The sequence below is a fragment of the Triturus cristatus genome, chromosome 3_1 (genome assembly GCF_964204655.1).
Source record: "Triturus cristatus chromosome 3_1, aTriCri1.1, whole genome shotgun sequence".
Lineage (NCBI taxonomy): Eukaryota > Metazoa > Chordata > Amphibia > Caudata > Salamandridae > Triturus > Triturus cristatus.
In genome coordinates, this window is record NC_140583.1 from 863,366,043 (window position 1) to 863,380,219 (window position 14,177).

The 14,177-nt window shown below is 41.4% G+C and overlaps 1 protein-coding gene across 1 annotated transcript in view; it reads left to right on the forward strand.

Annotated features, from left to right (window-relative positions):
• The window catches only part of SLC25A12 (solute carrier family 25 member 12), a 466,840-nt gene that overhangs the window by 193,698 nt on the left and 258,965 nt on the right, over positions 1–14,177 (forward strand). The gene's annotated exons all lie outside the window — the stretch shown is intronic.

The window sequence follows — 14,177 nt, forward strand, 5'->3', positions numbered from 1 at the left end:
TCTTTTCCTTTAACCACCAACAGCCTTTAAATATACTTCGAGGCTCCCTCTGCGGTATCTCCTCAGTCCTTGCCTTCTGCCATGGTAAGCAGGGATGGGCTAGCTCAGAATTTTTATTACGTACAGCCTGTTGTCAGCTGTGATTTGCTGCCTTTGCTAAATAGTCTCCATGGTTTGCATCTACGGAGTGGGAGCAATAAATCACACATATGAAAATATGGGCAAAAACACTAAATCCCTTTGTCTCCTGCCTGCTGGCGCTGGACTTTACAGGCTTTATTGGTGCAGAAGCTCAACAGCGATTGAAACTGCTGCTCACATATTCTGGTCACACTCCCCTTCAATGCTAAAAGGGGCCATGGGAATATGTTGAAAAATGTACATAGTTTAAACAGGATTGACCTGAGTAAACCATCTCCGTCAGATTGATTTACCTTTCACATTGTATCTGATTATTGCACGAAAATTATAATCAGTCTATTCCAGGTACAGCTGCACATTTTTATTATTTAACATGCTGAAAGTATACAGTGATTACTTCTCCGATAGCTTATTCAGCACCTTCGGTATCAGTCTGCTCGGCATCGCACCAAAAAGGTTGTGTGGTTTTGTGTCAAAAAACACATATGTGTGGTATGTGTGTGGAAATGTACCCAAAAGTGAGCACACTGGTGCAGGGTCACCCTCTCGTCCACGGGTCCGAAGACTAACAAAAATAGATCAGCACTGGAATTGAAATAAAATAAAAAGTTTATTAATCACTCATAAGCGAGACCACGTCCACACAACACTCTCAAGTGTTGTAGGAGGAGGTACACTGGATTCACAAACCATCGTGCTTTTATACTGTTTTGTTGCAATGTAAGCATGTGGACAGAAATGGAAATAACAAGTTTGAAATAGCTATCAGCAAACAAGGGCAGATAGATGACTACATTCTCAGCAAATAGGGAGGGGGAGCAGGAATGCTTATGGCAGCAGTAAACAGTCAACAGAACATCTAAGACCAGGTGCACCAGCAGCTACAAACCCCCAGCACGCACATTGCTTAGCCATGTCAGGAGGTCAACTAAAATAGATGACACAAGCAGAGTGAAAAGGCGAACAGCAGAGGACAAAAGAATTACAAAGGAAACGAAATGGACACCACAGTCAAAATGGCTGTTGCTTATGCTAATGAAAATATTACACATTTCCACAGACAACTCTTTTAGCATAAGATAAGACATTTTCTTATTTCTTCAAAGGGGTACGATACACATCATGAATGTCAATTAACATCATTTCACAGATTTCTCGTTCTATTGCTAAACGGGCATTTGCATTTTGGACATTCGTTTTAGAGGGTACACAAGTAGTAGAAGTGGAAATACAGAGGGAACAGAGCATTGGCCCACATTGAATACATAAACAACAAGACAAGAGAATTGCAATAATTATGAACAAGGCCGACAATATTTGCAGACCCCATACAGAAAATATGCTCCAGAACTATCCAGTCCAAGTCCATGTTCCTGAATCTTGATGTATCTCAGTGACTTTTTTTATGCATTTTTAAAATGGCATCATAAACAGAAGGAGCGTGGTCAGGGATGAACACGCAATAGCTACTCCCGATAATGCGACATGCTCCACCACGATCAGCTAAGATTACATCTAGAACCATTCTATTTTGCAAAGTCACATTTCTCTGAATTTGAAGTTCTTCTGTAATATTTCCAAGAGCCATTGCTGTTTGATTAGTCACAGCCTCTACTACACGGGTCAAGTGTCTAATTTTCCTACTGTTCAAAGCCGCACCAACAAAGAAAAAGAGTCCCAAATTAAAGTCAACATATTGCTGTAATGCAGTGTCAATTTGATCCACTTCATCATTGTTTATAGTTCTTTTGAATCGGTTCAAGGAAATGTCATTAAACAATTTTTGATCTTTATGATAAGATGCAGGTGCTAGGAACACAGGAGGAAGTAAGAAGGACACATAGCATTTTCCAGACCATCCAATTGGTAGATGATAGTAATCTTTACTTCCACAAATGAAATAAGTGTTAGGTGAGGATAGAAAACTGCTATTGTTCGTTCCAGTGATATTCAATACTCACTTTTTCCCACTGGGATGCTGCTAAAACTACACACAAAGATTTGCTCGAGCTCTAGTAACAGAGATAACAGGAGGCCCGTTACTCTTGGCCATTCAAGTGTTGGGGAAAACATAGCTTGTGGAGGAATCTCCTTTGTGATACTCCTCCATTTCCCATACAGTTCCTTTGGCTTGTGGGTCCCCTTCCTCATCGGGGTAACAAACCTTGCTTAATTGTGCATTAAGTCCTCCTACATCAGCTAGAGTAATATTACTGATTTCAGAGGCCCACAACAGTACGAAACAGGCTCTACAGGAGCCTTTATGCGAGAATGGCAAGGGAATGAAAGGCTTTCCTCCCTTCTTCTGATGGGCTGGCATCATTCCACATACCCAGCAGTTGGTAGTGTTCGTAGCTTTATGAGTATGATGCAACAATTGTATGAAAGTTTTATTGAGATATGACATTCGGTGCTTCTTTTCATGATAGGGAAGGTGTGAAGTAATAATGTTCTGTGGAGACAGGAGTAGTAGCTGACAGTAAGTTTCGAGCCGGAGTTACTTCCTCCACAACCCACATTATCACAGCAATGATGACAGCAGTCCAGTGATTAACATTGTTCATTTGCTACAGACTTTTGCAGCATTCGATTTCTTCTCCTCAGGCATGTTCATCTCGTCGGTAAACAACGAAACAGATGATGCCCTAAGGGCCTGGGCAGGCGTTGGTTTCTTCACTAACGTTGATACGAGTAGTCACTAAAAGACTACCCCCCTTTGTAGTCAGTCTTTAACCACCAAGGACAGTGGCTCAAACAGTCTCTTTCTGCGATGAAGTGTCCTTCTTCCTGGATTGAATCAGATATCTAGATGCACCAGGAATCGTGTGGTCTGAGAAGACTTCCTCAGGCCCTTCAGGTGACGCTGCTCGTCCTCTCTCGGTGACCAGGATGTTGCGGTGATCTGTCAACGCAGCAGGGCTCACGACGGCATGCGGAATCTTTCGGCAATGGCTGGCATGGACCCAATTCTTCAGGTTGGTCACTCACACTGCAGTTCTGGTAGCAAGGAGGACCTGCTCTGGGCCATGCCACTGAGGTGCCAAAGAATTTGTCGGTTGAAACGATTTTGTCAGCAGGAAATCGCCTGGTCACAGATCGTGGCCTTCACCCTGCAACCTGTCTGGAAGGGCTTCCTGTACCTGCTGATAAATAGAAGACAAACTGTCAGTTAACTGGGACAAATAGTCACTCATCAACATGTGGGGAATATTATGTATAGGGCGAGGCTTGGGGGACCCCCCAAATATTCATTGGCCTGCCAAAGACAATCTCATATGGCGTAAGGCCATGTGATGCTGTGGGTAACTTCCATTTGGTCATACCTCTATTCCTCCAGCAGCCCTCATCATCCAGTGTTCCCTCCTTAGACCGTTGGTCTAGTTCATCAACAGAGGTAGATTGTTGCATGTCCAGCACTTCCTGCCTGGCATCATGCCAACGTTCAGCTTGTGACTTCACCACATACATAGATGTGGTACTCACGGGCTGTGTGTTCCGCAAAGGCGTTACCTGCTCCTATTTTATCAGTCACGTTCTTGTGTGCACTACACTTGACAATTGCCACTTTCTTAGGATAGGTTAGGGCACTAAGAAGATTATGCACTAATTCTACATGCACTATCTCTGTCCCATGGGAGGTGAGGAAGCCCCTTTCTTTCCACAAGCGACCAAAATTGTGTGTCACCCCGAAAGCGTACTGGCTGTTGGTAAACCTTTTAACAAGTAATTCTGTACTAAGCACACATGCTCTCGTCAGTGCAATCAGTTCGACCGCTTGGGCCGACTTCTGTGGGATGCGAGCTGTCTCAACTACTGTCTGAAGTGTCGTGATAGCATAGGAAGCAGGTGTAGTGCCATCAGGTAATTTTAAACGTGAGCCATCAACCCATAACTCCCCATCAACACTAGAGAGAGGTGTATCTTGTAGGTCAAGGCAACCCTTTGTTTGCTCTTCAGTGAGGAATATACAATCATGTAACTCTTGCGACTTAGACTGAGTGGATGGAAATGGTAATAGTGTAGCAGAGTTTAATGTCAAACATCTTTTCAATTAGATATGAGGGGCCAAAAGTGTCAATTCATATCCTGTCAAACAAGCTCTAGTCATGCTGTGTTTTCGTTTGATTTAGCAAAGCATCAACTGAATGGGGTACTGACTCTGACGTATAGATACAGCCGTTGCTGCCACCGCTCGGAAACATCCAGGCAGCGCGCGAGCGACTGGGTCAAGGACAGCTGAAAAATATGCGCACGGGCGTTGTTTATCGCCGTTTGTCTGTGTTAAAACCAAGAGGGCACAACCTTCCCTTTCGTGGATATAGCGTGTGAAAGCTTTAGTATAGTCTGGTGTACCTAATACTGGTGCAGAGCAAAGAGCTTGTCGTAACTGTTGGAAGGCATTCTGACATTCAGTGGTCCATGGGAGGGGCATCGGAGTGTCTTTAGTCAAAAGGGCCAACAAAGGTTTAATAATGTATGAAAAACTGGGGATCCACTGCCTACAAAAAGAAGTGAGGCCAATCAGTGCTTGGACATCCTTCTGAGTACGGGGCACAGGAGTATCTAAAATGGTCTGAATGCAGTCTGGTGTGAGTGCACGTCCCTCCTTAGACATTAGGTAACCTAAGTAGGTAACCTGCTGTCTACAATATTGCAATTTCTTTCGCGAGACTTTGTGATTATGGGAGGCAAGAAATGATAACAATAACAGTGTTACTACTTCACACTGCTCAGGAGTATCTGCAGCTAACAAAATATCATCAACATATTGGATAAGGGCCACTCCCTTTGGTACAGGAATGCCTGACTGTAAATACTAGGACTCTCTGTATAGCCTTGTGGAGCTCTGCAGAACCGGAAGGATCTATTTTTCAATGTGAATCCAAACCGATAAGGGCTTTCAGGGTGAATGGGTATTGAGAAGAATGCATTCTTCAAGTCAATCACCGAAAATGTAGCAGCAGTTGGAGGGACCATAGTGAGAAGCGTTGTGATATCAGAAACTACCGGATATTGGGGCACTACAATTTTATTAACCTCTTGCAAATCAATAATGAATCTTAAAATTTTAGTGTCACTATCTTTTTTCAAAATAGGAAGGACAGGGCTATTGGAAGTATTATAGGGGACTTCTTCCACTACTCCAACTTTGATCAAATCCTGAACAATGTGTGCTAATGCTTCTTCACCTTCTCGGGATATTTTGTATTGGGGCAGAAGAGGCAATGAGACACCTTCCCTTACTAGGATATGCACAGGTGGAATAACCATTTGACCCACATCAGTATCTGATCTAGCCCACAAGGTACAAGGTAGGGATGCCAGAGCGACATCCTCATTGATAAGACAAGATCTCTCAACCATTGGATAATGGTCATTCAAAATAACACGCACACCTTCCGGAGAACAACGTATTGTAGCACGAAAATATTTAAGCATATCGATACCCACAATGTTGTCCGGCGTGTTAGGGGAAAGCAAAAATAGACATGCTGCAGTGAATTTGTCAAGCCTGAATTCAAGTGGCTGTGAAAGCGGGCTAGGTGTAGGTGTTCCATCGAACCCTATCGATGTTATCATTGTGCCGGACAGGAACCAATCTTTTAGACAGAGCACTACGGGCAGTCCCTGTATCAACCAGAAACCGATCAATAGATCCCAAGACATTTGCGTCAACATAAGGACCCATTTGATCTACTGGCACCTCAACCGGTTCCTCACCCCATCCTAGGCATCCCTCTGCATAATCGGAATCTGCAAGTGCATAAACAGAATAATCAGACATTTGGTATTGATTTCGTCTATCAAAAGTATTAGAGTAACTTGTTCAACTGCCTCAAACCTGGGACGAGCTCCTGTACCTCCCCTGTTTCCTGAATTCCCTGGACGTCCTCTCATACTACCCGTTCCCCGCTGCTACTGCTGACCACTGGCACTCAGAACGCCAATGCCCAGTCTCTTTACAATAAGCACACTGATCAGGGGACAAATTTGCTCAAGGAAGAGGGGGCACTCCAGGTGTATACATTACACGTCCACCTCTTCCACCTCCCCTAAATGACGGGCCATATACTCGAGCCAACATAACTTTTGTCTTGAAGTCTTTAACCTTCTTATCCTCCCTGCCTTTTGCTTCCTGTTCCTGTCGCTCATATAATATTGGGCCAGGGTCAAAAGGGAAACTGGGGAAGACGTGGTTCAAGAACTCTCACTAGCTTTTAGGCTGACTAGCTATTTCCGGTAGCATATTAGCGACAAATTTGTCGACAAACAAATGCTTACCCGTATCACCGGCCAATGACTGGCCACTAAAATCATGGAATATCTCCTCAAATCTTGAAAAGAAATCAGAAACTAACTCATCCTTTTTTTGTTTACTGGACGCTAACGTTATCCAATCTATTTTCTTAGCGGGTATGAGAGCTTTCAACTTAGTCACAATAGCTTTCGGAAGGTCTAATATCTCCTTCTGAGATTTCTAAGCAGGCTCCCTTTCCGCATCTATTTCTTCTAAATGTTCCCAGGTATCACCATATGCCACATTATCATCTATTTTACGTTTTGCTCTCCACATATCAAGGGGCAAAATAAGCCCAAAGAACATATCAATATCTGGCAAGGTCATAGTGCAGCAGCTGATGGCTCCTTCCACCTCATCATAGAAGGCGGCGGGATTTTTCCGTGGGTCGGGCAGTGCAGCTTTAAGAGCCATAACATCTGCTCTATTCCAAGGAGTGTAAACCCAATTATATATAAAATATCCCTTTCCATCATCCAAAGTTTTATCATCATTTCTTCCTGCACCCTTCGGAGGAACATACAGGGGTGCAGCTGCACGCATTGGTCTCATAGTAATTTCACTACTACTGGGTTTATTCTAATCCACCGGAACATCTACTTTCTGTGCTTGGGGTTGAACTGTTTCTACAAATTTATTTTTTCTAGCTAATTCTTGCTCCTTTCGTAAACGCAATGTTTCATTTCGTAATTTAACCACTCGTCTAATCATATCAGATCGGTTCGAAAAAAGGGAAAGTCCCATCTGTTAACCATTTATAATCAGTGTTTATATCATCAGGCTCTATTTCTTTAGAAATATGCTGCCAATCATATATTACCTCCCAAGTGAATTTTTCTACAAAATAAAATTGCTCCATATCTTTCCACTGTTGAACCATTGCTACGAAGATCGATGCAGTGGTACTCCGACGAGCTTCCTCTCTAGCAGCAGTTTTTAATGTATCTTTTTCTGATTTAGTCAAAGTAGAGCGAGTCTGCTGCCCACCTTGCTTGTCATTCTCTTTATCCTCTGAAGAAGAAATCTCCTCGTCAGAAGCCTCATCCTCAGGGGCACTTGGAGTAGGACATTTATACAGGGGTGGGGGTCGTTCTAAAAGGATGCAATCATCCTCAGGCGTATTAAGTAGTGGATAAATAGGGCACCTAATATGATACTGGCCAATTACTTCTAATCGACGTTCTCTATCTTCCTTTGCTATTTTTTCCTTCATTTCTTTGTCTTTTAATTCCAACGCTTTTTGATGTATCGTTTTCTGCTGCTTTTTTTTCTGCTATAGCTTCTACTCTCTTCGCTCTCTCTCTCGCACTTCTTTATCCCACATACGTACACAATCAAACATATCCTGTCTACTCTTTCTTTTAAATAAACACTGCTCTACATATTGAACCTTTTTAGAATCGAATGACTCATTCACTGGCCATTGTAAATCAGACTCTTTCTTAGTGTATTTGTTCCACAATGAACCATACATTATGGGACAAATACCTTATTTAATATACAGTTCCTTATTTGGGGTCCCTTACAAACCCCCAGCACGCACATTGCTTAGCCATGTCAGGAGGTCAACTAAAATAGATGACGCAAGCAGAGTGAAAAGACGAACAGCAGAGGACGAAAGAATTACGAAGGAAATGAAATTGCTTATGAAAATATTACATATTTCCACGTGTACTAAATGCCTTTTCATTTTTCCTCTCACCACCTGCCTTCCAACCCCTCCCATGTTGTGTTGCTTTTCCTGCCTTTGCTGTCTTGCTTGTACCACCCCTGCTCACAGACAGAAATGCGCTCTGACACTTCCAGCGCTGGCCTTGTCATAGCACTATTTTCAAGAACTTTTAGCCATGCTTAAGAGCAGCGGTGCTGCTGTACAGCATGGCTAAAAGACATTCACATTGACAGTGCTTTTAACTCGTGCATTGCTGAGACCTATTGGCTTTGCCAATGCTATTTTTTTATATAATGCTGGAGAAATGGATTTTCACCGCATGGTAAATGTTGGCTCATACAGCCACTAACTCTGTCTCACCTTAGGGATGAAATCCCCACAAGGGCTAGTCTGCGACTTCAAGGGCTAGTCTAGGGTGTGCTGATTTCAAAGGAAACGTACGGTTTCTACTGCAGGCTATGTAATATAACCCCGTTATCTGATTTTTAAATCCTGATATAATTGTCTCCCTTTTAAAATTTGATAGTTTTGAAGAAATGCATTTTAAATTCAGCGATTTCAAGGTATAGAAACTAGATACATGTTTTGGTTTTTGTATCAATATAAATGCATTTAGAGATTTTGGAACTTTTTAGCGTAATACAATAAAATTAGAATTGAACTGAAAGAGGAAAAGATCCTACTATTTAGAAAGAATGGAAGAGGAAGGGAGGTTGGATCTGGAAGAACCACCAGATAACATTGCTGCATCTCAGGGCCTGTCGGATCTCTGATGCTAAGAGAATTCTGAAGATAGATTTTCAAGGATGATGGCGTGGGATTTCTTATGGAGGGGAGTTTTTAGTAGATAGATAAAATGTCAGGAGCATGTAGGACGCCCAAGCCTTAAATGTCCAGATGTTGGACTCTACAGCCAAGAACTCGCGAGCAGAACTTTTCATTGTTTTTTTTTTTTAGTAAAGAATGCCTCTTTAGATTTGTGCTTGTTTTCAAGGAAAGGCTACATGACACACAAAGCTTTCAAGCCACATGGTTCGGATTTAAAACATAATTGCTTTGAATGTAAGACACAATAGTTTTCAGTACAGTTGTCATAGCCTCACAAAAAACATTATTTTTGCCATAAAAACCAAGACATCTGTTTTGATGCAGACCCATTGCCTCGTTTCAGATGAACATTACTGTCATATTTACATACTTTTTTGCCTGTATTAATGTAAGCCACCTGCCTTAGTATTACACAATACATTTGTGATGATTTCTTTGGAAAGATGCTTTATTTGCATAGGTGAGATATATCACAGCAGCTCAGACACCTCTTTTGGCTGACCTATTCACAGTAAATTTGGAAGTTACTAATAGCTAGACAAGAATTCTAAATTGCACACTTGAATTTGTACATAAGTAATTAATTTATTAACTGTAAATTATTCCCATTTTAAGATGTACCTTGTTGACTTGCAATAATTAACTAAATTAGTGTATATAATGTATTCTCTATTATTCGCCGTAGATAATCGCTCTTCTATGGTTTAAGATGGATCTTGGATTTATATATATGTTTTAATATAGCTGTGTATTGATGATTTTCCAATTGTGAGATTTTAAATAATCATGCAATTGAGTTATTCTTATTATTATTATTGACCTATTCACAGGAGAAACAAAATGTCGGTTTGTGTTGCAGTGCCGAGCACGTTTTTTGCTTGTACCCTGGAGGAAGCGTTTTTTCAGTAGTATTCTTTCTCTCTCATTTCACAAGTCGCGATTTCACCACAAAGTTGATTTCTAATTATTTATATTTTTTATTCTCAATTATTTTTAATTATTGATACGTTGGTAGAGCATACACTGCATATCTGAGTTGCTCCTATGGCCAGTAAGAGAATGCAAGATGAAAAACAAACTGGGAGGGGGGCGAGGGCTCAGTGAGATATGTTTGGAATAAGAGGTGGCGCTACACATCCGCTGCAAAAAAATGATGACTTTGATCTCAGCCTTGGTTGTGTACCACATTTGATTCATTGCTTGTTTTTTACTTGAGGGAGCCTCTGGTAGGCCCAATTGGACAGTTGCATTTATGTATTTTTTTTTTTTTTACAAAATGAGCATTCAATAACTTATAGCTGTAAATTGCTCTGCTGGGAAGTCATCAATGGTGTCCTTGTCTTGTGATCCGATGTTTTGAGCTCTCATGACTATGACTGCCAGTCTCCAAACATCATGAGGCGCGAGGCCGCTGTATTAGCTACAGGCCAGAATTCCACTAGATACATGTTTAACTCGTCTTGTGTGTCAGCGGGTGGGTACTAGCAGCATCTTTTTCTCTGTGATGCTGTTGACGGCACTTATCATGTGCTTTCTCTGGTGTCTTGGCGCTTTCACGTCTCATGTGGAATTCCTTCCAGCAACTCTCCCTGGTGCCCCACATCCTTGGCTCACACTGCACAGTGATGTAGGTAGGGGGCCACTTTTGCCAAGCATTGCGGTTTGCTGGTGAGCAAACCGAGCACATTTTCACATATATTGCAGTTTGCTTCCAAATTTGAATGGCACTCTCTCATTCGTCCCTGCTGTTGCAGCTATGCATACCTCCAATCAGGCCAATTTAAAAGCCTGCAAAATAAAGTATATATGACATCGATAAAGTAATGACGTAATATGGTTAGTAATGAGGCTGTCCAGTCTCCAGCCAACTAGTTTAATTTGTATCCAGCGACACTGCTGATACACTCGGGTTTCAATCATCAAAACCTAGAGAATGGATTGTACCTTTAGAAAATAAAAATATAGATATTACCGGGTGCTGTAGGTTGTCTCTATCATTCCATCTCAGTTGTGTCATTTAAAATGTAAACACAACAAGGATCTTCAGAGGGAAAATAAACCAGATCGCCCTCCACTCAATAATCAGCTTAAATACCAAAAGATCTGGTCTATGAAGGTGCCTCTCTTCAGGCTGAAATAATCTATATATAAGAAGAGATAGGGATCTGCAATACTTTTATTCCCATATACGTCTCTGTTTTCATTAATGAGATAGTAACCTCCTACTTTATACCTTCAATAAAAAAATTATATTTTCTTTTCTTTTACAATTGGTAGTCCCCGTATTTTTTCTACCCCTGACCAATATATAAGGGGAATAGTGTGAAAAGTGCAACAAATTTGATCATCGCAATCAAACAAAATGAGAAAAGGCAAGGTGACCCCTCACGTGCGCACCACCAATCGGGCCTACTGGTTGGTACTCACCAGCTGTGCCCACTTTCATCATCATTGGTAGTCATCTTGCCTTAAAAATAAAAAATGTAGTGTCCAAACCAAAAGGAAAATGGTGCAATAAACAGGTGAAACAGTCACATCCCACGATGCGACCTAGTGAATCTAAGATTGAAGAAAGTTGCACTTTTATCGATACCCACTTTATTGTTCTTTGTGCACTTTAATCAAATTAAAAATGGTTGCTTCGCATGCATACCATAATACTCAGTATTATACTTAGTATTATGGTATGCAGTATTATGGTCTGCTGTGCCGCTAACATTTCTGCTGTGTTCCAGCAGTCTGTGCTGCACCTCAGCAGTCTCCAATATACTTCAGTATCATTCTGTCTCTGCAATAGAAAAACTCTTAAGGAGACTAACACATTTTTTGTTTAATTAAACAAATACAATCACAAGCATGAACCTTGAAGGCAAAATGATCCACCTCTGTGGAGTTTATGGGCCTTGAATAGACCAGTATTGTTATCTGCGGCTCCCTGGCATTGCTGGATCTAGGGTCATAGATGACTATACATTCTGTTGCATGTGAATGAAAGACCTATGGCCACCTTCACATTTTAGACCAATCAGAGCTAACTTTCACAATGTTGCCCGTGGGATATCCCATTGAATGCTTGTCCAACTAAGGATATTTGCATTCATAGTTCATATCCAACCCAGTATGTTGAATCTTTTATTGTATGCAGTTTACCCTACATCTGATATTTTAGTAGTAAATAGACTGCTCAGAAGCCAAACAACAAATAATCTGTGTCAAAATAAGGAGAGGCAAAAAAGATTTGAGTCTTCTCAGCACAATGCTGAAGAAAGAGAAATCCTACCAACCGTATCGTCTGCCTGTACTGCATTAGTCTAGCCATGGCATTTCCCATATTTGGACCGCGGGAATAAGTTGTCAGTGAGCAGAATATTGTAGTTTTTGCAGGGGAAGTGATTAATGGTGCTAGACCTCTGCATCTTGAATCTTCTAGCAGGTGGCAGCCTTCCTTTCGAACATCTCCCTCGTCCGTATGCACCGTCAGAACTGCTTACCTTGAGACACTTAAACTCTGCGGGTGTTATATAAAAATAGGATTTTTCTGAGGAACATGTGCTCGAACAGAAGACCAGATATCCAATGTAGAATTTGGGAGTGTGGTCTTTCTAAGCAAAGAAATGTTCATCCTTGGTAACCTTTTCACATGTTCTAGCTGCCCAAGATCTACAGAAATTGCTCTAATTCTTCCATTAAAAAGGAAATGACTTGCATATCTGCCCAAGAGCTCCGATATTACCTGTTTTGTAAATTGGCTTTCGATCTCATAATGGCCCCAAAGACCTTCACAAGATAATGGTGGTCACCAATGTTCCCTCTAATTTTTTTAAAGGTTCTCGGTGCGCAGCAGACAAGGCTGCGAGTGACGAAGTCATGCAAAAACTCGCTACACAAGCGATCACAGTGCTTGAGCTACCAAAGATAGTAGGTTCTGTCACTTAGTTGCATGTAATAACCATATTTAAGTCTGACATATTATACACTAAGATGATCCTACTGGTTCACCAGTACAGTTACTCCAACAGCACCTGCATAAACGGGTACAAAAATGACAGAACTCAAATGTAGGTACCCTTAAGTAAATTTACTTTGAATAGTGTAGGAGAGCATTAAACAGAGCTCTCAGGTGCTCCCATGTAACTCATGAGTAGCTGATCAAACATGGTGTTTCTTGCCATTGCATAACATATATTTTTTTCCACCACATTATAACAAGAAGTTTACAAGCAGTAGAATGCAAAGTGAAAAAAAGGATTGCATGAGCTAGCTATGCCTGATGTTGGACAACAGCACTAGATGAGCTAACCGTGCCCAGAGATTGGACAGCAACAGTAACTGCCTCTGGTGCCCAAACATAACTCGGGTCATGTGAAAAGTACAGCTTCATGCACGTCAAGCACATGAAGGGGTGCAAGGCAGAGCCCTACATGGCACGAGCTTAGGATAACCGCCATCATATTTAAAAATTGTCTGTTTTATTAAATGCTTTTCAACGCAGTGAAATATTCCGATTTACTAAAGGGAAATGCTTCCTTATGTTAAAAAAAATATGCTTTTTGGAATTATTAATAGATGTTCTTATATTTTTGCATATTGTTTGTGGCATAATTTACACACCACACATTATGAGAACTTGGCTCGTGTACCTGCTCTTAGAGACAAACATACCCTTGCCTCGGACCACCCTGTTAATTTGTTGACCCTCACACCTCTAATACTTCACTGTCAATATCTCAACAGCTATGTGTCTCCTTTGTTCCAAATGGCACAAATGTGACTTCCACTCCATACTCTACAGAGAGGCCAAAGATTGCATGAGCATGTTTTGTGAACACCATAATGACCCAGTGAGATCACCAGGAGAAACTTACACTGCTTTCAGACGCACTTTCGGAGCGCTCAATCTTGCCGCATCATAAACCCCATCCACACCCTAAACTCACCCAAACACTTGGAGGAAACTCCGCTTGCATGATGCGCTGTAGACCATTCATAAGCCGAAAAATAAGTTACTGAAGCACATCTGGTAAAATGTAATACTCCAAGAAAGCAGGATTTGATATACCATACAACATGAAGTCAAAGAAGTGAACTGTAACAGGGACTGAATTGCTGATCTGTATTTACTTTTAGAGTTCATGTACATATTCTCAATAGAAACTGCTGTTAACTGCAACATTAAGGGCAACTATATAGCAGTTGTTGTGAACCCACAACTGTTTCATGGGACCTACTCCACATAAA